Genomic DNA, 26,702 nt, shown 5'->3' with positions numbered 1-26,702 from the left:
CGAGCCATGTACGTCGCACGTACGCAGTTTGTGGGCTTAGGGGATTTTTGGGCTTGAGTCTTGTTGGGATTTTTACTTGTTCAGAATTGGGCCTCAGGGCCAGCTGTTGTAGCAAGACATTTGTGGGCTTAAGGCCATGTTGGGTGCTCTTGGCCATATTGGGCCTTAAAGGCCTTGTAGTTGGGCTTGGATGCCTTTTTGGACTTGTATGGATTTAGGCCTTGATGAGAGGGAGGCCTAATGAGGCAAGGGTGAAGAAACCCTTTTTGCCTTAAGTCAAGAATGAGGTTTTGGGCTTTCGGGTTAGAATATTGGCCCAATTTCTAATTAGGGTTTTGTACTTGTGCCTTAAAGAGAGGATTTCGCGAGTCATCCGCTGAGTTCTATTTGATACCTTCAATCTGAGGTGAGTTTCCTTCACTGTATCTGTGGATCGAAGGCAATAATGCCAGCCCACTAGTTTATGTTGTAGTATGATGGTTGACCTCGTGACAACTGTCGGTTATGCTTGTGTTTGCTTGATAACTCTGTGATTCTTTGTTATGATATTATATGGTACTGGTAGGGGGTGAAATAGACCTGGTATCCGGTTGAAATAGATCGAAGGGGATTACAATCACCCACATATGCTTGAAAGCACCCGGTTGAAATAGACCGAAGGGGATTGCAAGCACCTAGATATGCTTGACAGTAACCGGTTGAAATAGACTGAAGGGGATTGCAAGCACCCAAATATGATTGGTTGTATGTTTCTACGACATGCGGTATTTTGGGGGAACTCACTAAGCTTTCTGCTTACAGTTTTAAGTTTATGTTTCAGGTACTTCCAGTTCGAAGGGGAAGGGCCCGGCCTAACCGCACTGCATCACCCTGTGATTTCCACATTTCAAGATTTTGGGATTATGTACTCTGATCATATGTTACCTTGATACACTTTTGATTGATTTGATATGAGAATCCTATGTTTTGAATGAACTTAAAAGCAAAATATATATCTGTATTTTTGGGATGTTACACACTTGGTATTGTTTATTTGACCGTGAAGTTTGTATGGAAATTGCCATAAATAACAATGTACTTTATTAAAAAAATATGTTTAGCCCTAAATTGGTAATTGTTGTTTTTGTTGTTTTGAGAAGGTACGAGTTATGCATTGGTGTATTATCCAAATTTTTCATTCATACACCATCCATAATTTCTAACCCTAGAATCGTGCTCACTAGGCTCCAGATATCCTAACCCACTTGTTTGATAATAATATTGTAGGTTAGTAAATATGGTCAGAAGCTTAGGAAACTCATAAGCTTTGGATATTTAGACGACCTTTTGTTTGTAATGTTTCTTAAACCTTTGTTTTGATATATGGTGTAGCACCCTTGTATGAAATGATTTATTAAACCACTAAATGTTTTGGGGAACTTTTTATTGGGACCGTTATCCCTCTTTGAACTTTGGAAAATATTTTGATTTAAACTTTGGGAATTTTTTTTTTGCAACTAAAACTCTGAAATTATTTTTAAAGCATGTTATTAATGGCTATTTCTAATAGGCCCATGCGAGGGGTGTTACAGAGATAATACTTCTTCTAGTCATGCAGCCCCACTAGACTTATGTCTCCCTTCACCCGAGCCTCAACCCATTTATGAAGATATCTAATATTTATAAATTTACTTTGTTGATGAAGATCAAGAACACAAATTCGAAATTCTTAGTAAGCATGCATTATTCAACACTCGTTTTGTTGACGATGTAGAAATGTAAGAACTTTGTGTCCTTGACGATGTATGTCAATTGTTTACCAACATTGGTTGGTAAGGACTCCTATATTGGGACGATGTTGGTTATAATCACACCTTTCTCAAATTTCTAAGATCTATCAATATTCACGAGAATGAAATGTGCTTCCATCTCTTCAATAAGCCAAGTACTCTTATGATGCACCAAGTTTTCAATCTGATTTTTGCTCCCACTCATGATACATTCACCCTACTCACTCCTAACCCACCAGAGTACATTACATATGAGTTTTGGACAACCATAACCTGTGAAAGATCTTATGTGGTTAGTAGTGCCAAAGCATCTGAAATCATGCACCCTACCATAAGGGTCGCCCACCGGTTACATTCATGTATCTTGTCTTCCCGTCCAGACACTGATGGAGTCAACCAACAAGAGGTATTCCTACTATGGAGTATGATTCATCCTCGTACTTCACGTCCTGATTTTGGTTTCTACCTATGTGATAAAGTGCGACAAGTATCTAATGCTACATCGGGAAGGATGTATTGTAGCTATATTATTACAATTTTGAGTTGCCATAAATCCCTTCACCTTCCTTCTCTTGTACGGTTGCTAGAACTGTAAGGCTCTCAATATCTTGACATCGCCCAAATGGTTAAAATGCAGTTTTTCAAGGCATTATGCAGTTCTTAGGTTTGGCTAAAAGGTACTCATCACCGCAAATATATGTACATGCGTCATGAAGACCATAACTTGTTGTATCTCGCTGACTAGATAGAGGCAACAGACTGGCTAACTAATCACAAACTCCCACCCAACTAGGTTGATCATTCCACTAATAGTGAGGTACTTACACCCACCCTTGAATCCCTCGCTTCAATCTATCCTCCTCCCAACCATCACCATTAGTATCTCGCTTGTTTCTTCGCTACAGATGTCGAGCTCACTGTTGTGTATGTCGATGTTGGCTGCAGTATTGAACATTAACTTACCGACTAGCGAGTCATGCTTTGCCTCATATATGTTCATTAATGTGAGATGGGTCCCTCCCTTTCATCCATTCATGTCTCTTTAGGACAACGGGACATTTTGCTGCCCCCTCTAACACAATAGTTATATTTGATACTCTCCTCTCCAAACATCAAGGACGATGCTAAATTTTAAACTATGGGAGGGGGTATGCATTTCATACACCTTAGGTTGCATCATGCATATCATATAGAGCTTGAATTATAGTAAAAAATTATAAAATTATAGAATTAAAAATTATAAAATGTTTTTTTTCTCTATTTTAATTTTGAATACTTTTGCATTTCATCCTAAAACTTTTGCAAAATCCAAAAAGATTTTTCATTTCCATATTTTTTGCATCAAAAAATTCCAAAAATATTATCCTTGATCCAATTCCTAAACAAACCAATCTTTCAAAGAAACAATTAAAGTCGGTAAAGGAGTCACATACCTTAAATCATAACTTGCTAGTCTTTACCAAATCTCAAAAGCAATCCATACACATACTAACACAAATCCCGAAGCTTCTCGTGCAAAATGAAAAATGAAAGAGTTTTTAGCACCAAAATATAACTTTTTGTATAAGTTAGCCTTTGGAACCCACATGTGGCCCTACATTTCATAATTGCTCAACAACTGTCGAATTCTAAACTCAAGAAAAACAGAAAAAAGATACAAAATTTTCAATAGCTTGAACTTTCCAACGCTCTAAAATGTCTTTTTTGCCTATTTCCTTTTAAGTACCGTGCTTGGTGAAATAACTTCTATCTATACCTATAGGTCATTGCCTATTGACGTTGGTCCACCAAAAATGCCTTAAAATTATCTCAAGGTTATAAGCCATTGGATATCCTCATGATTGAAAAAGTCAAGGATAAAATTATAAAGAAATAGGTCGAGCAAATAACTTAAACATGGAGATATGTAGTTTTCCCCCAAAAATGTACTCCTCTGTTAGTGTCACAGTAACGCCATCCTCGTGAACACCATCTTGGTATGTCTCGTTAATCCGACTATTAAGGCATAAGTATATCTTAAAAAACTTTGAAAGTGCGCCCTTGTGAACAGAACTTTAAAGGAGTTGTGTAGGGAAAAAATATAAAAAATTTAAGAAAAGGAGTCAAGAAAAGAGTCATAAAAGATATAAAAAATAAAAAAATAGAAAAAGGTCAATGAGTGGACAATTCCATAGAAACATGTGTTTCATAAATAAATATAATTAAGAAAATTGTTTGGCTGCCAAAAGAATCCCTTGGACTTGGACTTGAACAAAAGACATCGGGACTCATTGTGATAACTTGGAATAGTGGAGTGAAGCAAGTAACCAATCTGGGTAAATTCTAGTAAATCCTTAGAAAATGGCTTTTAGAAAAATATTATCGTAAATCGACAAAACAGATGGGTTCAGTTCATTGTTACAATTTGTGTGTAACAGCCCAAATTTTCAATAACTTTTTTTTCATTTTTAAATAACAAATTCATTTCCATAAATTATAAAATTCCAATCACCATTGTTTTCAAAATCAATAACATCAGCCAAATTATTCAAAAAATCAGAGTGTCCCCAAACAAAACGTCAGAGAGTGCATGTCGCGCCATCACGCCGGGCCCTTGCCCTTAGCTCTCGAAGTACCTGAATCAACCAACAAACTGTAAACTAATGCTTAGTGAGTTCCCCAAAGGATACCCCACATAATCCACATAAACATATAATCCATATCAATCACATAAGCTACATAAACTATGCATACAAACATATAAGGATGCCCTGGAAACCCTCCAGGGTCTTACTCTGGGTGCCATGGGAACCCCCACATGGTCTTAGCCCAATGCCTCGGGAACCCCTTGAGGTCTTAACTAAGGATGCCATGGAAACCCTCCAAGGCCTTTCACCCTAAAGCCTCGGGAATCCCCCGAGGTCTTTACTTAGGATGCCATGGAAACACTCCAAGGTCTTACACCCAAGTGCCTCGGGAACCCCCGAGGTCTTTCATGCAAGTATTACAAATACAACTAGCATACCACATACCACATAATCAATTATCATAACACATAGCAAATAATGGGCCGGCCTTGGTGCCTTCAACCCATTGGTATGGTGAGGAGACTCTCCTTAGTCTGCTGAACCTGGAAGCTGCTAGCCTAACAGTCCGAAACCACCCGTGCTTAACAATAATTCCATTAACGCAAAATTAGGACTAAATACAATCTAATTAAAGAGCCCAATTACATAAGCCCAAATCCTTCCATAAATGGCCCAAGAGTCTTTCCTTTGCTAATGGGCCCAAAGTCCATGTCCAAAGCTATTAATGGGCCACATGGCCCAATAAGGCCCAACCAAAACAACTATGGCCCCAAAATACCAAAATCAGCCCAAAACTCAAAAAGGAGTCCAAACCCAAGGCCTGATGGCTTGCGGGCCCAAAACAAGCCCAAAACTCATATGAGTGTCTACGCCTTGCGTACCACTCCAGTACACTCAGCGTACTAGCTCCTTAAGTAGTACGCGTTGCGTACATGCCACTGTGTGCGGCGTACAAGTTAGACATGCACAAACGACCATTAAGCTCTTAATGCTTGGGATTTTGACGTCGAACTTTAGATCTGAGTCCATTAAGATGTCTTAAGGCATAAAGTTGACAACTTTATGCCTTTGCATGTTCCATATGTTCCCAACAACCCCTTATAACTCATCAAGACCATTCCAAGGCTCTTAACTCATGCATGAGGTCAAAATTCTCATCAAGACTGCATTTTTATGGTATGAATGAACTAAGGGACCTTAGATCTACTCTTCCTAAGCTCTGGAGTTGCCCGAAATCCCAAGGGCTGATCCATAAACACAAAAGGGACAATATAAGTAACCCTAGCTCAATCTAATGAATAAAATGGAAAGATTAAGACATTATACCTCCAAAAGCTCCTCAAGATGAACTAGATGGATGATCTTGAAGCTCAATGCCACACCAAACTTGCTCACTAACTTCTTCTTCTTGAATAATCTCTAAAATGGCCACAAATAGACTCTTTTAAGCTCAAGAACACTCTCACAAGGAAATCCGGGGTAAAAGGTCGAAATGAGGCTATGGAGGTTGGTTAGGGTTTGGTCCAAGATGCTTAAGGATGTTTAAATAGTTGTAAAGTCCGAGAATTAGGGTTTTGCTCTTCTGTCGCGTACGCGGCCACCCACTGTGATCATTCGTCCTTAGTACACTAAGCGTACTCCTGGAGTACGCCCCGCGTACTAAGGGACCATTATACTATATTTCTCATTTCAAGGGTTCACATGGTAATTACCCGATTTGGAGTGTTACAACTCTCCACCACTTGAACTAGACTTCGTCCTCGAAGTCTGCAGACGCAAACAGATCCGGGTAATGCTCCCGCATCTCATCTTCCAGCTCCCATGTCCATTCGGAGCCTTTGCGGTGCTGCCATTACACCTTCACTAGTTGCACCTCCTTGTTACGAAGAACCTTAGTCTTCCTATCCAGAATCGCAATGGGTTTCTTAATGTATTTCAGGCTCTCATCCACCTGAATTTCGTCCAAATAGATAACTGTAGCCTCGTCCGTGACACACTTCCGAAGCCGGGACACATGGAAGGTGTTATGAATCTGACTCAGCTCATCCGGAGGTCCAGTCGATAAGCAACCCTGCCGACTCGGGCAGAAATCCTGAATGGACCAATAAATTGGGGCCCCAACTTGCTCCTCTTCCGAAACCTAATGACACCCTTCCATGGTGACACTTTCAGCAAAACTAAATATCCTACCTGAAACTCGAGATCCGATCGACGCTGGTCAGCATAGCTTTTCTGACGGCTTTGTGCAACTCGCAGCCTGTCACGAACGTGTTGTATCAACTCGGTAGTCTTGAGCACCACTTCTGTGCTTCCCATGACTCGATGACCTACCTCGCCCCAGCACACAAGAGTCCTGCACCTCCGTCCATACAACATCTCAAAGGGGTGTCGGTCACTACTACCAAGATAACTATTGTATATGAAAACTCTGCTTGTGGGAGGTATGTTTCCCAACTCCCTCCGAAATCCAATACACAAGATGGAAGCATATCCTCGAGCGTCTTAATCATCCGCTCGATCAGACCATCGGTCTGAGGGTGGTATGCGGTGCTGAAATGTAAATGGGTGCCCAATTCCTCATGAAACTTCCTCCAGAACCTGGAGGTGAATCTGACATCGCGGTCCGAGACCACAGATACTGGCACTCCGTGCCTGACCACCACCTCTCGTACATAGATATCTGCTAATTTCTCAGCAGAGATACTCTCGGAGATCGGAATAAAACGGGCACTCTTCGTCAATCTGTCCATAATAACCCAAATGGCGTCCACACCCCTCGCCGTCCTCGGTAACTTCGTGATGAAGTCCATGGTGATCTCTTCCCATTTCCACGTGGAAATGGGTTGCGGCTGGACCTTTCTGTGAGGCCTTTGATGTTCGGCCTTGACCTTCCTACTAGTCAAGCACCGCTCCACAAACCAAGAGACCTCTCGCTTCATGTAGGGCCACGAGTAACTCAACCTCAGATCTTTTTACATCTTTGTAGCCCATGGATGAATAGAAAACTTGGACTTGTGTGCCTCCTCCAACATCTTCTGTCTCACACCCCCGGATACTGGTACCCATACCCGACCACATTGAGTCAAAAGACCTCGACCATCCCGAACAAACAAGGGAATCTGACCCCGAATCCGTTCTATCTTCCAGTTCTCTTTCTTCAAACCCTCCACCTGAGCCTCCTTGATCATATCTAACAAGGGGTAAATCACCGTCATCTTCAAACAAACATCTCTAATCGGAGCACCCGCCACTTTGCAGCTCAAGGCATCGGCCACCAATTTGGCCTTCCCGAGGTGGTACAAAATCTCGCAATCATAGTCTTTCAATACATCCAACCACCTCCTCTACCGCATATTCAGGTTATGTTGATCCATCAAATATTTCAAACTTTTGTGGTCAGTATAGATGGTGCACCGAACTCCCTACAAGTAATGTCTCCAGATTTTGAGGGAAAACACAACCGCCCCCAATTCCAGGTCGTGAGTGGGGTAATTCGCCTCATGAGGCTCCAGCTGCCTCGAGGCGTACGCGATCACATGCCCTCTCTGCATCAAAACTGCCCCTAACCCTGAGATCAACGCATCGCAATACACCACCAAATCCTCCAGTCCCTCGGGCAGTACTAGAATCGGGGCCTTATATAATCTCTGTCTCAAGGTCTCGAAAGCCAACTACTAGTCCGGGCCCCACTGGAAAGTCACATTCTTCTTGGTCAAGCGAGTCAAAGGTACGAAGATATTGGAGAAATCCTAGATGAATCTCCGATAGTACCCCGCTAGACCCAAGAAGCTACGGATCTCAGATGCACTCTTTGGTACTTCCCACCGCATCACTGCCTCAACCTTGGCTGGATCAACGAAAATACCCTCTTGGTTGATGATGTGCCCAAAAAAACTGCACCTCTCGCAACCAGAAATCACACTTTGAGAACTTGACATAAAGCCTTTCCGTCCTCAGTGTCCAATACCTCCCTCAGATGCTCCTCATGCTGCTCCTTGGTCTTAGAATAGACCAAGATATCATCGATAAAAACGATCACAGACCTGTAACGACATAAATTTTCAACCAAAATTTTCATTTTTAATTTCATAAAATATATGTCATATCATTTAAAACATCAAATATCATTCAACAAAGTTTTCAAAACATTTATTTAAATCCAGGATCCTCCAATATATATCTCCAAAGCGAGTGGGTGTACAATCAATCCGTGGCCTTCCCGCGATCCTCGGAACTACCTGAAACACATAACACATAACACGGTTCTTGACCGTCAGCTTATTCAGCTCCCGGTAGTCGATGCATATCCTGAGTGACCCATCCTTCTTCTTGACAAAAAGGATCGGTGCTCCCCACAGCGAACTACTCGGCCTAATGAAGCCCTTCCCCAACAACACCTGGAGCTGCAAGGACAACTCATGCATCTCTGGCGGCGCTAGGCGATAAGGTGCCTTGGCGATAGGCGCCGCTCCCGGAACCAAATCAATCCGAAACTCCACCTGCCTCTCGGGAGGCACCCCCGGCAACTCCTCGGGAAAAACATCCGGAAACTCACCTACTATCGGGACCTCAGAGATAGAACTCGGCCTCCCTAACACCGCCCACGAATCCGTCACATACGCCAAGAACCCCATACAGCCCTGATGCAAACTCTTCCTTGCCCTGGCGGGAGAGCAGAAAGCTGACCCAGATCTGGTACCCTCGCCATACACTGAAAGTACTCCCCCACTAGGGTCTCGAATCGTCACCAACCGACGCTCACAGTTGATCACTACTCCAAACCGACTCAACCAGTCCATTCCCACGATAACACAGACATCTCCCATCGCGATCGGTACCAGGTCTCTTGGAAATTCAACTCCAAAAATCTCTATCGTACATTCTCGGAAAACATCAGTGGCGAAAACCGCATGCTCATCAGCTATAGAAACCCTCAGAGGACGACTCATCATCTCACGCCGAATACTGATATGCCTACTAAAGGCTATAGACACGAAGGACCGACTCGCACCCGAGTCAAACAACACCAAAGCAGGGACAGAATTCACAAGAATAGTCCCTATTCATAACACAATAATAATTATTATTATAACTCGAAATAGCGTAAGAAAAGGAATATATACCGGCCACGACGTCAGGTGCTGCACGGACCTCCTCCGCTGTCAGCTGGAATGCTCTCCCACGAACCCCCTGTGTCTCGGCCTTCACTAGCCGACTCCCGGTAGCTCGTACAGCAGCAGGGGCAGATCCCCGAGCTGATCCCTGCGCTACTTCCTGTGTTGATCCTTGTCGCAGATGCGGGCACTCGGCCTTCCGGTGGCCTATCTGGTTGCAGTGGAAGCAGACTGCAAACCCCTTGGGACAATCCCTCGCAATGTGGCCCTCATTTCCGCACTTGTAACAAACACAAGATCGACATGCTCCCTCATGGCTCTTGCCGCACTTCCCGCAAGTGCAGCCCTTCTGGCCTCCTGATCTCTGATCAGCGGGCTTGGCCCGCTTGGCTGCCGGCTGAGACTCTGCCGGTCACCGATGCCTACCCTAAGACTCCGCCTCCTCCCTGGTCTGAGTCTCTAGCTGAATCTCCCTCTTCCGGGCATTTGCCTGGAGCTCGGCAAATGTCCGATAAGACGAGTTCGCCATGAACTCGTGGATATCCCTCCTCAAAATGCTCAAAAACCGGCTCATACGTGCCTGCTCGGTAGACACGTGCTCAGGGCAGAACAACGCCCTCTCATGAAACATCCTCGTAATCACTGTCACTGACTCTGTCCTCTGCTTGAGGGATAGAAACTCCTGAGCCAAACGTTCCCTCTCTACCGGGGGAACATACTCCTCTCGAAACATCATGGTAAACCTCTCCCAGGTCACCGCAGTGAGCTTTGCAGAAGTGTAGCTGGCTGTCACGAATTTCCACCAGTCCTTCGCCCCCAAGCGAAGCTGGTTCAGCGCGAACCGTACCCTCAAATGCTCCGGGCAGGAACAAGTGTAGAAGCATCCCTCGATGTCAGAGATCCATCTCATCGCGGCAATCGGATCCTGATTCCCATCAAACTCTGGTGGCTTCGTATTGCTGAACTCCCAGTACAGCAACGAGTCACCCCCTTGTGGCCTAGCAGCGGCGACAGCTGCAGCAACAGCAGCCTCGGTAACAGCAGCATAACACTCGTCAAATGTCTCAATCAACGTGGTCTTGATACACCCAAAAATCTCCGGTATCTCAGCTCGAATAGCTGCGGCCACCTCCTCGTGAATCATCCTACGGATCTCCTCATCACCGGTACCACTTGTACCACTGCCTCCTGGGTTGTGGCCCGTTCCCACCATGATGCCTCTGAAAAACAACACAAAATAATCAGAGACTCGCTCGAGTATACCCACACCCGATCTCCCGACCCTACTGGATCCTTAGCATCCAAAGGATTCTTACTTGGGCTGCTCACAAATCCGGTGTTTCCAGTAGTACGGGCCCAATATTACCTTCCACACCGCATTCGCATTCATCCCAAATCCTCCTCCTAGGATCTCATATCACAAGTGCTCTATGACTCTCAGAATACAGGCTACTCTCTAGTAGATTCCCCATAAGCTCCTCTCTGCTACCTACTTGTACTCACAAAAATTCACAGTAGCAGAAGTTCCTAAGCTAAGGCATCACAAATCAAGCCACTCTAGTCCTAAAATATGAAATACCCAGCCTACTTTCTAGCATGCATAACATATCTCATAATACATAGAGTAAGGGTATTTTGGGAAATCACCGTTCGGGCGCTGGCTGATTGTACACATTGCTCTTTTGATTTTAAAATCTCTTACTTGTTTTTAGAAAATCGCTTCTTTTGAAAACTTTTCTCAAATCCTCAGTTTGAGTACAGACATACCCGAAGGTGTATCCGAATCCCTCAAACCAAGGCTCTGATACCAACTTGTAACGACATAAATTTTCAACCAAAATTTTCATTTTTAATTTCATAAAATATATGTCATATCATTTAAAACATCAAATATCATTCAACAAAGTTTTTAAAACATTCATTTAAATCCAGGATCCTCCAATATATATCTCCAAAGCGAGTGGGTGTACAATCAAGTAGGGGCCTTCCCGCGATCCTCGGAACTACCTGAAACACATAAAACATAATATGGTAAGCATAAAGCTTAGTGAGTTCCCCAAAATACCACATACATAAAAAATATTAGCCACTCGAGGCTACAACACTATAAGACCCTCTGGTCTCTGTGTCTCAGTGGGACCCTCCGGTCCCATGGCTCGTTGGACCCTCTGGTCCGGTCTGTTTGGAACCCGCCAGTTCCATGGCTTGTTGGACCCTCCGGTCCGGTCATAATATAGCATATAACATTCAAACAATACACAAATCAATTAAGTATATAAGACCTCCCGGTCACACATAAGTACCACTCTAGGTAATGTATAGTGAGAAGACTCACCTGACAACAATCGGATAGTCTCGAACTCGTATCACTGGTCTAGCTTCTGCCTAACACACACAATAGATGTCCCTAATTAATAACAACACTCATAAGGCCAGACAAACCCTCCTATGCTCTCACAGAAGGGTAAAAGACCATTTTAACCCTCCATGAGTCCCAAAAGTCCACTCGTTGACGAAACCCTAAAAGTCAACAAAAGTCAATGCCCGCGAGTACGCGGCGCGTACCAGCTCCCTACGCTGGGCGTACTCGACCGCTACGCTGATAACGGGCTGTTCGACCCCTACGCCGCACGTACTGGAAATTACGCTCAGCGTAAGGCCCACTTTTGCTCTCTTCTCATTTCTGGTCTTAATCAGTTAAGACTTTGGCTCAAAATACAGATCTGAACTCCCTAATGTGTCTCAATCCATAAAGTCAAAGACTTTTAGCCTTTGCATGGCTGATTTGGTTACAAACACCCATAACCTTCATCCTCTTTCTTCCTTAAGCTTATATCTCATGCATGGGTAGTTCTAAAAGGCCAAGGTTGGATTTTTATGACACTATAACACGAAATACACTAACAAAGGACAGATCTCGACTCCTGGGGCTCATTAACTCACAAAGCCATCAACTTTTGGGACAAAAACCCTAAGACACTCCATATATTTGCACAAAACAAAAGAGTAAGAAAGCTTGAAGTTTTTTACCTCCAAAAGAAGTTTTCCACACTGCTAAGCTCTGATCCAAGTGCTTGGGCTTTTACTCCTTCTTCTCCAAGACTTCCTTTCTACTTCAAATGCTCAAGAAAACACCCACAAGCTCTCAAAGGCACTCCTTAGCTATAAGAACGAGGATTAGGGTTTAGGATGGACAGGTCTCTGGAAATGGTGGCCAAAAATGAGGCCATAACATTCTTTAAATAGGGGACTCATTTGGGATTAGGGTTTCATTCTGGGCCTAGTACGCCCAGCGTACACCTTCGTAAGCCCCGTGTACTAGGCGACTCCCCGCGACCAAGCACACACACGAGTACGCTAAGCGTACACTCTAGTACGCCCCGCGTACCTGCCTACCACCCTTTCTTTATTAAGGACCATTATGGATAATTGCTCAAAGATTAGGGTTAACAAAGTATACCTGAGTTTTGGATGTTACAAGACCGATCCAACATCGGCCTACACACCCTGTTCATGATGTCCATGAACGTTGTTGGGGCATTGGTGAGGTCGAATGGTACCACCACAAACTCATAATGACTGTACCGAATCCTAAAAGATGTCTTCGGTATGTCCTCATCCCTAATCCTCATCTGATGGTACGCCGACCGAAGATCAATCTTGGAAAACCAAGATGCACCCTGCAGCTGGTCGAACAAATCATCAATCCTCGGAAGCGGATAACGGTTTTTCACCGTTAGCTTGTTCAGCTCCCGATAATCGATGCACATCTTGTGTGATCTGTCCTTCTTCTTCACGAACAGGATCGGTGCTCCCCATGGGGAACTGCTCGGACAAATAAACCCTCGGTCTAGCAACTCCTGAAGCTGCATAGACAACTCCTGTATCTCGGGCGGAGCTAGCCGGTACGGTGCCTTAGCTATCAGAGCGGCACCCGACACCAAATCAATGCGAAACTCTACTTGCCTCTCCGGAGGCACCCCAGGAAACTCTTCAGGAAAGGCATCCCAAAAGTCTCGTACAACTGGTACATTGTCCAAATCTGTCGTGGTCTCAGTCCTCGTATCCGAGATATATGCCAAAAATCCCGAACAACCCTGATGAAGAAGTCTCCTCGCCCTCGCATCCAAACAGAGGGTCGGCCCCTATAAGGCCCTCTCCGCATGAATAACAAGTTCTCCCCCACTTGGGGTTCGAACTATCACCAGCTGGCACTTGCAGTCTATCATGGTACCATTAGCCCCCAACCAGTCCATCCTGGCGATCACCTTCAGCCCTCGTAACGGTATCAGAACCAAATCAACATGGAACCTCTCTCCAAACACATTCAGTACACAATCCCGATATACCCTCGCAACACTCACGGTGTGGTCATCCGCAATCTCAACCTCCAGCAGGGAATCCAAAGTCCTCGGAGCATCCCGTAACTTCTTGCTAAGCGCAAGCGATACGAATGATCGGGTAGCTCCCGAATCGAAAAGAACATGTGCCGACATACCATTGACCAAAAAGGTCCCTATACAAGCGCTCATATATACATATAATCATAACAAATAATATCAAACAGGAAAAATAGATTACGTACCAGCCACGATGTCTGGTGCGGCTCGAGCCTCCTCTATGGTCAGCTGAAATGCGAGGCTCTTCACCGCAGGAGCTTCCGCCATGGCAGATCGGCCATCATTGATCCTCATTGTGGGGGGCGCACGCGTCGCCACTGCTCCTCCTCCTCCTCCCAGCAACCTCAGACAATCGACCCTTTTATGGTCGGTCTGGTTGCAGTGGAAACAAATCAAGCCCTTCTTGGGGCAGTCCCTGCTCACGTGGCCTGGATGACCACAGGTATAACATACTGTGTCCGTCACCCGGCAAACTCCACCAAGTGACCTCCCACACTTGGCACACCGGCCACGGCTGTAACGCCCGCAGATTTAGGCTAGTCAATTTAGAGACAATGAGCGTCAAAAATGAATTTTTGGTGGAAGACTAATTATAATAAATAATCTCAACCAAGTTATAGAATATATCACAAGGGTTCCGTACATATAAAGAACGCCGAAATCCAAGTTATAACGAAGAAGTTATGACGTGTCGAAGTTTTACGGCTAAACCGGCACGGCACCGTGTAACTTAAAAAGTGAATTTCTGATAAACTACTTGTTAGCCTTAGAGATCTAAATAAAATTTGTAGTATACGTTAAACCGAAAGTGTGCACAAAAAGAACGTCCAGATTTGACTTCGTATGAGGAAATTATGAATTTTCTAAGATTTAGCATAACAGTGTGCAACCCGAAATTCGAATTTTAGATCGGTCGATTTTTAGCCAAAATAATCTAAACAAAAAATGATGATATCCTTAATAGGAGTTCAATGATTAAAATACAGTCGAAAACGGAGCTCGCATGCAAAAGATATGGACGAAACTTAGTCCTTACTCTTCGAGCGCGACGAATTCGATACAGTTTTGTAAATCTGAGATAGAATGAGAATTAGCTAACGAGGTTTAATGAAAGTTGTAGTACTCGTAAATACCAACGCGTGGATATAAAGAACGTCGATAATAGAGCTCGTATGTGAAAGATAGGGACGAAACTTAGTCCCTACTCTTCGAGCGCGATAAATTCGATACAGTTTTGTAAATCGAAGATAGAATGAGAATTATCCGACAGGGTCTAAGTGAAAGTTGTAGTACTCGTAAATACCAATGCATGGATATAAAGAAAGTAGAAAATGGATCTCGTACGCGGAAGATACAGACGAAACTTAGGGCCTACTTTATGATCAAACTCCTATAAATAAACGATGAATTCTGCATATTTTCTTCACACCATAAGCCTTTCTTTCTCTCTCTAACTTCTCTCTAGACTCCCAAAACCGCTCTACATCCCTAGTAACCTTAAGGTGCTAGAATAAAGCCCTAGAGTGACCGAAGGCTCCGAGAAAAAGAGCTTTTCGGCTCAGAAGCTCTGCTCCAGCGGAACCCAGTTTTTAGCAAAACCCGCTATAAGTGAGATACGCCTACTCTACTCTAAATATAGCTTATATTTAAATATAATATGGTTATTATGAACCTACAAATAAGATTTATCAGTGATTCAAAGTCGTTATACTGATTGATCTACTTATGGGGATGATGTCTAGGCTGTGATTTAGTGAGGTGTTTAAAGTGGGATTTCGAAACAGTATACTTCGTATACCAAACGGACCCTACCTCCGATATGATCCTACCTAGTTGTTCCTTACTTGATAGATCATGAAGTAGAATCTGAGTTAGTGATGAATCTAGACTCATAATTAGTCGCATTAAATATTATACTAAAATCTACTGGTAATAATACTAGGTTTCGTCGAAGGAAATTATTTTTAAGAAGCGAAGCGCTGTCTGAGTTCAGAATCACCACCTTAACAAGTGAGTGCATAGTCCCTTTCATGAACATGATTTTAATACAAGTATTGATTGAAGTATTAAATATATGTTTCTGTGTGAAATATTTGATGTTGACTAAAATACGTGTTAAAGAGCATAGCTGATAATATATGATGATTTAGGATAAAGAGTAAACCTAAATTAATTATGAGGAATATTGGGTAGTATCTTCTTATCAGTACGAGTGAGATATACACGGAGAATAGAACTTTAAATTATGTCATTGATCCGGGAGCATAGATTAGACATAGTCATTCGTCCCTAGTCTAAGAGTATGGATTGGGCACAGTCATTTGTCATTAATCCGGGAGAATGGATTAAGACATAGTTAGTTGTTCTTAGTCCGAGAGTATAGATAGGACATAGTCATTTTTCAATAATCCAGGAGTATGGATTTAGACATAGACAATTGTCCCTAATCCGAGAGTATGGAATGAGCACAATTATTGATCTGAGAGCATGGATTAGATACGGGAGTATGGATTAAGTAAAAAGGTAAATTTTAGATCCGAGAGTATGGACAGTGTTGTTGAGAGGATTGACGGGGTGGGGTAAGAGTTGTTTGTACATGGTGAAATTGTATACTTGTGACTTCTAAAATATATATATGATATAACATTGTGGGATTGAAATCCCTATGTACTCACCAGGTTTCCCAACCCGAACCACTCAGTTTATTTATATCACAGGTGTCGATATGAAGCTACATTACACTGAGAGATTAAGGAGATGTAGATCACTGGTGTAAATGAATGTAAGGTCTGTTTATGCTTATGTTCTGTATTGATGATGACATCCCAACATTTTAAAAGGAATAAAATACATTTCTTCATGAATGCTTTGATAACATATTTATCATGTTTTTCTGGGAACAAATTTCGCAACATATTTCTTTAAAAGATACTCTGATTTTCAAAATAAAGCATAAACAAATCGGTCTTTTCTGGCCGTACAAATGGGGATGTCTGAGTTGGTATCAGATCATTAGTTTAAGCGAACTATGAATAAGGATTTATTTCTAGACTTAAACTTAGAATGTTAAGCAATGATTGTGAGTTGAGTGTGTCTAATATATTTTAAGCAGTACACCTGAATAGACACAAGCACTAGCTTATTTAGGGAAGATGCCTAACATGCTTTTATGTGCTAAATGATTTTATATGCTTTATGATACTAGCGTTTAATCGGATCTATGATATGTTGCCGACCTGATCTGGAAATTTTATGTGTTCAGATTTCTAAATCAAGAGATGAAAAGGGTTGTTCCGGAAGAATTCCAGACCACTCCACAAGCCACTTCCACAATAATGACACATAACCACAGGAAAAGATAATGTGATCCAGCCCTTCATCAAAATCATGACAGAAAGTGCATAAGCTAGACGATACCGCTATACCACGCCTCATCATGTTAGGAACCAAAGGAATCCTATTTTTTTTTATCATTCTCCAGACAAAACAATTAATCTTCAACGGGATCCAACCAACCCATTTGAAAGAAGTTGCCATATCTATAACATAATTCTCCATAAGAAGCTTTAAAGATCGGATCGAGAAATCTCCTTTGCCATATCCAACCAACCCATTTGAAAGAAGTTGCCATATCTGTAACATAATTCTACATGGTGCTTTTTTTTGGTGATGAAAAATACTGACGGCCCTTGACAAAATCATTAATTGGAGTACTGTTCGGGTATTCAAGATACTGAAAGAGATGAAAGAATTAAAGGTGCAACCAACTAGATTTGTGCACGAGGTAGAGCCTTCAAGCATAAAAGGTGGGTGCTCTTTTATGGATCTTGGGTAAATCCTTGGCTATTATTAAAGGTGCAGCCAACATTTTGAACACTCTTAGGATGTTACTGGGGAGTTGCAGTTCAAATGTCACAAAGATTGAAACTTATATGCAAATGCTGACATTATCAAGGATTTTGGCCTTTATAGAAGATTACACGGTCGAGTCACTCTTAGCCTTGGGTACTATTTGTTAATTTTAGATCTTAATATGGATCTTGGGTAACTAATGATCACACATATGTTTCCTTTGTTCTTCAATCCTACTATGTAATTAGAGTTTTAATCTTATTTTTCCATTCTTTTTGGTGTTTTATAACATTTAATCGAAATCAATTAAACAATTACAAATTTGTATTGATTACTACTCATTGTGCTTAGAAGTATTGATGTGTATGATAATATATGTTTGTACTTGGATAGTCATATTATTTAAGTTTGTATGGTACTTTTTGGAAGAAGGAAATAAAATTTTGATCAATAAAATCAAGAAAGTAATTGGTTTCACATTTTAAAATGGTTCATTTATAGTTTGAAATGGATTTGAACTTCAAATACTTTGGAATGATCATCACAATATGTCCTTTTATGGTTAACAAGATAGAAAAAAAGTTCCACATATCAAATCCCAAATGCTTTTCCACATATCAAATCCCAAATGCTTTTTAATAGAAAAAAAAAGTTCCACATATCAAATCCCAAATGCTTTTCCAGATATCAAATCCCAAATGCTTTTTGTGGTGATGTATATTCGTTCTTTTTAATTTAACTTTGATTTTCATAATAACTAGAAATTACCCCCTACCAGCTTTGTGGCGGCACAGGCTTTTCGGGAGCATAATCTATAAATTTTTTATGAGGCAGAGACCATTTTTCTATTTTTTATAAACACATTGACCATCTGTAGTAAAAAAATTGTGTACACTGACCTTTTTTTGTAAATTACAGGGACAATTTTGTAATTTATTTTCTACACAGTGACCAAACCTTCCAACATAAGAAAGTCTTGTGGCCAAGCCAAAGAGTATGTTATTTAAACATATAGACCATTTTTGTAAAAAAAATACATAGAGATCTTTTCTATAAAGTAGGACGGTTTTTATAATTTATTTTTTATACATGGACCAAACTTACCAACATACGAAAGTATAGTGCCCATAATCTAAAACCTAAACGTAAAAACGGGACATAGATCTTTTTTGTAAATTATAGGTACAACTTGTGTAATTTATTTTCTATATAGGGACTAAATCTGCCAACATACAAAACTATTGTGACATCTAGAAACCAAAACTAATGTTGCAAAAATGTAAAAGAAAAAATATACTAGTTTTAGATTGGTTATATATATATATATATATATATATATATATATATATATATATATATATATATATATATATATATATATATATATATATGTGTGTGTGTATTAATTTTGATTCTTTAAAAATTGTCATTTAAAAAAAAGAAAGTATGTTTAAGGGAGAAGAATAAAAAAAACAAAGACACCAACCAACATAGTAGGCACCGTGACCTACACCATTGAAGTTTGCACCAAACTACTAATTGCAATAGCTAATATGAGCTTAGAATCCACCAACTATTTCGCATTCAATAATTTAGTTTACATATTTTTTATAATTAAACATTAGTATTGGGCTTACAGTTTTTTCTTTAATGGTTATACTAAACTATACACTTGATCCAAACTAATTTTAATAATTTATTCGGAACATTCATTTTGTTGTATTTTTTTTTGGAACCGATGAACCGACAATCTATCTATCTTATAAAATAAAAGAAATATTTTTCTTTAAACCTTAGTTAATTTGACTTCCAAGAATATTCAATTTATACGATTTAATTTATTGATTAAATGAAATGTTGTGTTTTGTAACCCAAACTCTTCACAAAGAAAACAAAATTAAAGGTTTTTCTCTTTATTTGAGGTCTTTTGACTATTTCTCCGATCATGTTATTATGTTAGAGTTTTTAATTTGTAAGTTATTTATATATCTTTTCTTGCTTTTAGTATTTTTTTAATACAGTCTTCATATATTAGTGGTGGATCGTTAATATAAATTAAATCAGTTACTTGTTATCGATTATAGGTTATAAAAAGTGATGTGGATAATATTTAATTAAATATGTTATATATGATTTTTTTTGTTTAAAGAAATAATTAATTAAAAGTTATGGATATGTCATATTTTTGATGTAATTCTTTTTAGACATGAAAATCATCTATCTAAGAATATTATACACCTAGTATATTATATAAAAAAAGACAGCATGCCTAACAAAAAAACAAGATGACCGGATATAAACAAACGAAAATGCTATTGTAGCACAACGAAGTTTGGTCATTTTACATATTTAGTTATTAAAGTTATTTTATTTTATTATTATTTTTTTGCTCAATAGTTCGTTAAAGTTGAATTCGGTGTTAAATAGGGGTTTGATCACCTAACTAACAGGCTTCCAAGTTAACTACACTTGCTTGGTATATTACTTGGCAAAAAGTGGATACATATTACCAATCAATAAATGTAAAACATGTCTCACCCCTTATTCACCCAAAATGTTTGGAATCTCAAACTGATGCTTCCACAACCCCAACAATGTCGTCCTTAGTGAAGATGATACTTCTCTCGAAATCATCAATTATCGGCCGCTCCTAGCCCCACTGTTGCTCCTTCCCTTGCTGTTAATGTAATGTCCCCATTTTCATAACAAAAGTTTTTATTTTTATTTATTCAAAATATTCATTTATATCAGAGTATTTATTACATTATGTGGAAACATGATTGCGAATGCGCGTATGTACAGTCAAGCCTTGCCCTTCTCACGAGTCAATGAGTTTCCTGAAAAATATTTATAACAACTGGGTAAGCACTAAGCTTAGAAAGTTTCCCCAATATACTATATAGCACAATACACATACATGCATACAAACAATATGTGTATCTTAGACTTACGACTTACATGTCATTTCGTTTTCAACACGAGTCTATATGTACTTACAACCTATATTTCATTTCGTTAACATGTGTCAATGTGTACTTACAACCTACATGTCATTTCGTTAACAAGTGGGCCTATACACTCCCGACCTCTTTGTAATTCCACCATCGTCCCCTAACTAATTCTCAATAACTTATAAGCATATCAAAAATCGCACACATAGATACTACATATTCGGCTCTACAGGAACATAGAAAACTATAATGTGGGCTCTACACTACTCGTTCTTATATCCTAACATACATGAATATATATTGAAATACATAATATAGTGATATGAACTCACTTGGACTGTTTCTCAAAAGATTAACAGCTTTCTAGGTGATCCCATTAGTGGTCAACGCGCCTAACGAGTTATAACCTATAATACTTTCACATATTAATCTCTATGACGATCTAGTAATGAAACTAGATGTTTCACTAATCCCAATGAATACTGAGAGTTCTATCAAATAAGGATCAGTTAGGTCAGACAGTTGGGAGGCATGACCATGTTGGCGTATAGCCTTTCTGAAATCCAACAACCAAGCCAATGTGACCATTCTAGATACCTCTCCTGTAAGTAGATCAATAAGTATTATAATTGTAATTACTAATAAATCTTATTTATAGGTTCGTAATGATGACTTATGACTATAAATACAAGTTACATTGAAATCAAAAGAGTGTAGATTTAACTTACAGAGGTTTTAGCAAAAACTAGAAAAAAAATACGAGGACAGAATCCCGACCTGAACACTTCTTTTTGTCGGCCTTTTAGATATTCCAGAGCCCCGATAAAATGTTCTAAAACTATGGAAAAGTCAGACCTCAAAGGACCAGAGAGATTGTAGAAAGAGATATAAGATTTTGGGGTGAGAATGAAGGATTTTTGGAAGGGATATTTATAGAAAGAAGGAGGCGCGTCGCGCAAGGCCAAGAGGCGCGCTACACACTTGGTCCTTGATGGCTGCTCTCTCCTTTTGATATGTGTGATGTCCAAATGTTGACACGTCATCGCTTCTAGAAGTATGCAACGTGTTCCCTTTTGTGGCTCCACGTGTCACATTCTCATGGTGCCATTTCGCTTGTCTCATAGAGGAGCGAGAGGCCGGACTTGCCACGTGGCGCACTCCGGTGCCGCCACATCATCAGTGCTGGCGGTTTCTCACAAATCTTCGGACGACCATAACTTTCACATACGAGCTCCGTTTTCGATGTTCTTTATATCCCCAGAATCCACTCGACGAGCACTACAAATTTCATCAAGGTGTCAACATCTAATTCTTGCTCTAACAAAAATTCATATTTGGACCAGTTTAGAATGTTAAAGTCCGTGCGAAATTTGTAGCTCCTTCATACTCTGTTCTCGACTGTCTTTTATCGACAGGTTCATATTTATGAGATCTTCAATTCTCGTTTAGATTGTTTTGGATAACAACCAACAGATTTGAATTTTGATTTTTGGGCCGACACTGCTACATTGAAACTTCGAAAAATCATAACTTCCTCTCAAGAAGTTAGATTTTGATGTTCTCTATATGCATGCTAACGGTTTTACGAGTACTATGACTTTCATTTAGATCATTTAGGCTAATAAGTAAACTATCTAAAATTTACTTTTTACGATACACTGAGCTATGTCGGTTTAATCGTGAAACTTCAAAGAAGCATAACTTCTTCATAAGAAGTCAGATTTAAGCGTTCTATATATCTACGAAAATCGTATCGACGTTTAATACATGTTTATGATGATTACTTGGTCTACATGATGTTATATTTTTACTTCAAATATTATAAACTACGATTTATATTGGATTCTACGGAAGGGTGAAAATGGGTGGTTATAACTCTCCCCCACTTACAAAGATTTCGTTTCCAAAACCCTGCTCCTTGCACTTTTGGACATCACACTATTTGAGTTACCGAGATTATCTTATGATCTAACCGACGTTGATATATTGATATTTCTTATAGTGCTTCGCTTTCTACTTTAGACCCAAACTCCTCGCGATGTCTTCTAAAACCGGGGATTCTTCGGTCTGGACTTCTAGAATTTACATGCTACTATTTACGATCGCCTTCAGACGTGAAATGTCATCTCAGTCGATATGATTAACTATGAAATTAATCTTCAACGTCCTAATGAAATCTACCTTCCATAAAAATGCCTCTAAAAGGCTTAAGTCATATCCTTAAGGCACACACGAATCTAGATTACAAACGGTAACTCAACTAGTTCAGGTGTTCTAACATCCTGAATTCTAACCAAAACTATTATGACATGCTTAATAGTTTGGAAACACTGGAACTAATACCCTAATATTAGTAACAGACTCATTATAAGGCTTGCTTATTGGCTGAAGGAATGTTAAACTAAACACGTAGTCTATTCTGATGCCAGAAGTATTATTGTTTGCTTAATGGGCATAGTCTTTTTCAAATGGTCTCCTCCTATGGGTTCCTAATCTTACATATGAAAAGACTTTCTCCCTTGAAGTTGATCCTATTGTTAAAATCCTTTGTTGAATAACTAAATCATTTACTATGATTGAGATCAAATCCCTAAGTCTGGTGTATTTCTTGAGTACTTGATGCTTTCTATGGCAAACCAAGCAGCCCATTGTGTTCCTGATCCTCTGCTGCAAGGATATATCCTTCATCCGTGAAGGTATGAACCTAGATGGCTATCTTAGTCGTACATGGGAGTCTGGATAATTTCTAAATCCTACTTAATGCTTGGAAGGAGATCCTAATTTTTCCTTAGGAAACGCTTCAAGAGTCTCATAACCTACAGGTACTCTATCTGAAGTCTTTCTTCTTCTTTTGCTCCCACGACAACGTCAAAACAACTTTTACCTACTTGTGATGCAATCTCTCCAAGATTTTCATGTCGAAACCAAAAGTCAAACTGCTCCTCACACCTCTACCTTAAGGGTCGGTTCTCCTCTATTTGGGTTTAACCCATTCTTTGTTGCTACTTGTCATTGATCAAGAGTAAGATGGCCTTGTCTATACAATCCATGCCTCCTTTTCATGTTTGTCATATCCAATGACCTTCGATATTTCTATCGTACTACTACTACTTGTATTCTTCACAAGTGACTTTCATAAAATATGATCAACATAAATCGTTTGGAAATACACTAACACATATGTTTGATAATCTTAATACTAACAACAATATCTAAAGTAAACATTCCAACTTTATTTTAATATTGTCATCGTACATTGATTACATTAGTTGAAGCCTAATTAACTCCTACGATGTGATCATATTCATGTTGGAGCTTTCCCTCGCTCCGAAGAACAACTAACCACGTTCTCCGGTGCGTCCCTTACTTCCTCTGCCATTAGTTGGAAGGCTCACCCTTTGGCCCTCGGGACCTCAACTCTGCCTTGTAGTCCATTGTTTATTCTTAATGTTGTAGGTGTTGGAATTTATATTGTGCCTGTTGGGTTCAAAAGAGGCTCGTTGGCCTTGATGTGGCCCATCTTATTACAGTGGAAGCAGATACACACTCCATGTGCTCCTTGCTTACAATCTCGGTTGTAGTGTCCATCCTTGCTGTAATTTTAGCATAATACAGCATGACAAATCCCTTCATGTTATTTTACACACTTATCACACCTTGGAACTTTCTGTCCTCCAAAACATGAATCTATGTGCTTGGATCTTTTGGCTGCTGGCTGGGACTGAGGTGGAGTCTTCCTTTTTCCTTCTCTTGAGTTTCCAACTCAATCTCCCTCCTCCTAGCATGGTTTTTCATCTCTTCCAAGGTCTTGTACCGATTGTTTGATACTAAATCTATGATATCAGTCTTGAGTATGCTCAGGAACCAAGACATATGCACTTGTTCTGAGGACGAATATTATGGGCAGAATAGGGCCCTTTCTATGAACATCTTGGTGATCTTGGTCACCGACTTCGTGCTGTCTTAAGCGACAAGTATTCTTGAGCTAGTCGCTCCCTCTCTACAAGTGGAACATATTCTTCCCTAAACTTCTCCACAAATTATTCCCATACCACTGTGCTCTTCTCAATAGATGAATAGTCCTTCGTAAAAAATTCCACCAGTCTTTCACCCCATGGCGGAGAAGATTCTACTCATACCTAAACTTTAGGTTAGATGGACAAGCACAAGTGTATAAGCAGCAAATCACATGTAAATCCTTAGGCTAGAAGGCATCTTAACTATCAGGAAATTCTAATCTGTAATTCCTGAAAAGATCCCTAGCCTACATACTAGCATGCATTTCTAACAGTTCATATATTAGCAGATAGAACAATATGGATATTTTGGGAACCACTTTCCTTTTTGAGCTCTGGATGACTATACGCATCGCATTCTATAGCTCTTTTTTTAGAAATATTTGTTAAGATATTCAGATCCGCGTTTGAGTTTGGATTTACATGAATGTTCATGAAATTCTCTCAAACCAGGGATTTGATACTAACTTGTAACATCCCCATTTTCATAAAAAAAATTTACTTTTTTATTTATTTAAAATATTCATTTGTATTAGATTATTTATTACATTATGTGGAAACATGATTGCGAATGCGGTTATGTAAAGTCAATCCTGGCCCTTCTCACGAATCAATGAGTTTCATGAAAAACATATATAACAACTGGGTAAGCGCTAGGTTTAATGATACCCCCAATATTCCATATACCATAATACACATACATGCATACAAATAATATGTGTATCTTAGACTTATGTCCTATGATGAGATTAAAATGTTTAGATCGATAAGATTCTTAAACGAACAAATCAAGAACACAATGAAAATAATAACACCAGATGAATCAATGCTTGTGTCAAATGATCAATCAGTCACGACCTCAGAAGAACTCTATAAAGAATTGCTACTGTAGAGGTGTGCTAGGGTTACAATACGATCAAAAGAAAACTATTCAAAGCGTACATACTAAGATGCATGCATGCACTATATAAAGTAAACCCTAATAAATGTAAACGGCTGGACTGGCCTATAACCGAGAATACAATAGACCTAAACGAAAGGCCCAATGAGGCAACAGTTCATAGCCCAACAATCTCCCCCTTTGCGTCAATTGAGGCGAGAGATCACCACTGCATAACCTGTGTGGTCTTCTTGACGGTTTTGAACAACTTCGGTATAATAGCGAGAATGGTGCGTCGAAAGTTGATATACCATAGAAGCATGTCATTAAAGATCTTCTTTTTAGCATCATCGTTGGGTTTACATCTGTTGATTATATCCAAAATATGTTCAAGAGCAGCAGTGGAAAACAAATGCTTGTCAGCCAAAGCGAACAGGCACTTTATTGGAGGAGCCGAACCTCCGACATCTTTATTAAACATCACCGTTAGATGTTCGGTGTCAATCTTGCCTATACGCATTTTGTTCACATCACTAGCTTTGCCAATTTGTCTTACAGTAGTCTTCTTCCTCAGAGCCAAAGCGATTTCCTGATCAAGCTTCGCTACTTCGTGAATATACGACACCAACATTCTCTTTATGTGATCAAGAATGGGTTCGTACTTCTGCTCATTTGACAACAGAATGTTAGTTAACAGAATCCAGTCGTGAGGATTGAGATTCGGCAAATCTGCAAGAGAAAATTCATGAACCGAATCATCCGATCCACGAGTAACCCGAAACTTCACATTGATAAACTTCCCCGCAACAACTGGCTTCAGAACCTTGACCGTTGTAATTTTCTTTGCACTCCAGGTCAAATACTGAGGTTGCGAGAAATTCAGGTAGTAATCGATCAGATCTCTATCAACCTTCGAGTCCGGTGAGGGAACAACAGCAATTGGATCAAAACAGTGAAAGACGAATGCCCTTCGGGTGATTGACATATCAAATTTCGCGTCTTTAAAATTAACCAAGTCAAAGGAAATGACTGGTTCAAGCCAATGAGTGCTCGGGGATTCAATTGCTTCCTTCAACAATTTTTCCAATGTCCATAATGGAAAAAGTGATTTACTTCGTTCCAAAATGTCATGGGCAGCTTTGGCTTTCCTTTC

The sequence above is a fragment of the Lactuca virosa genome, chromosome 4 (assembly GCF_052849685.1).
Source record: "Lactuca virosa cultivar CGN04683 chromosome 4, Lactuca_virosa_CGN04683_v6, whole genome shotgun sequence".
In the NCBI taxonomy this organism is placed as follows: Eukaryota; Viridiplantae; Streptophyta; class Magnoliopsida; order Asterales; family Asteraceae; genus Lactuca; species Lactuca virosa.
The sequence above is the reverse complement of the archived record's forward strand: the minus strand, read 5'-3'. Positions refer to the sequence as shown.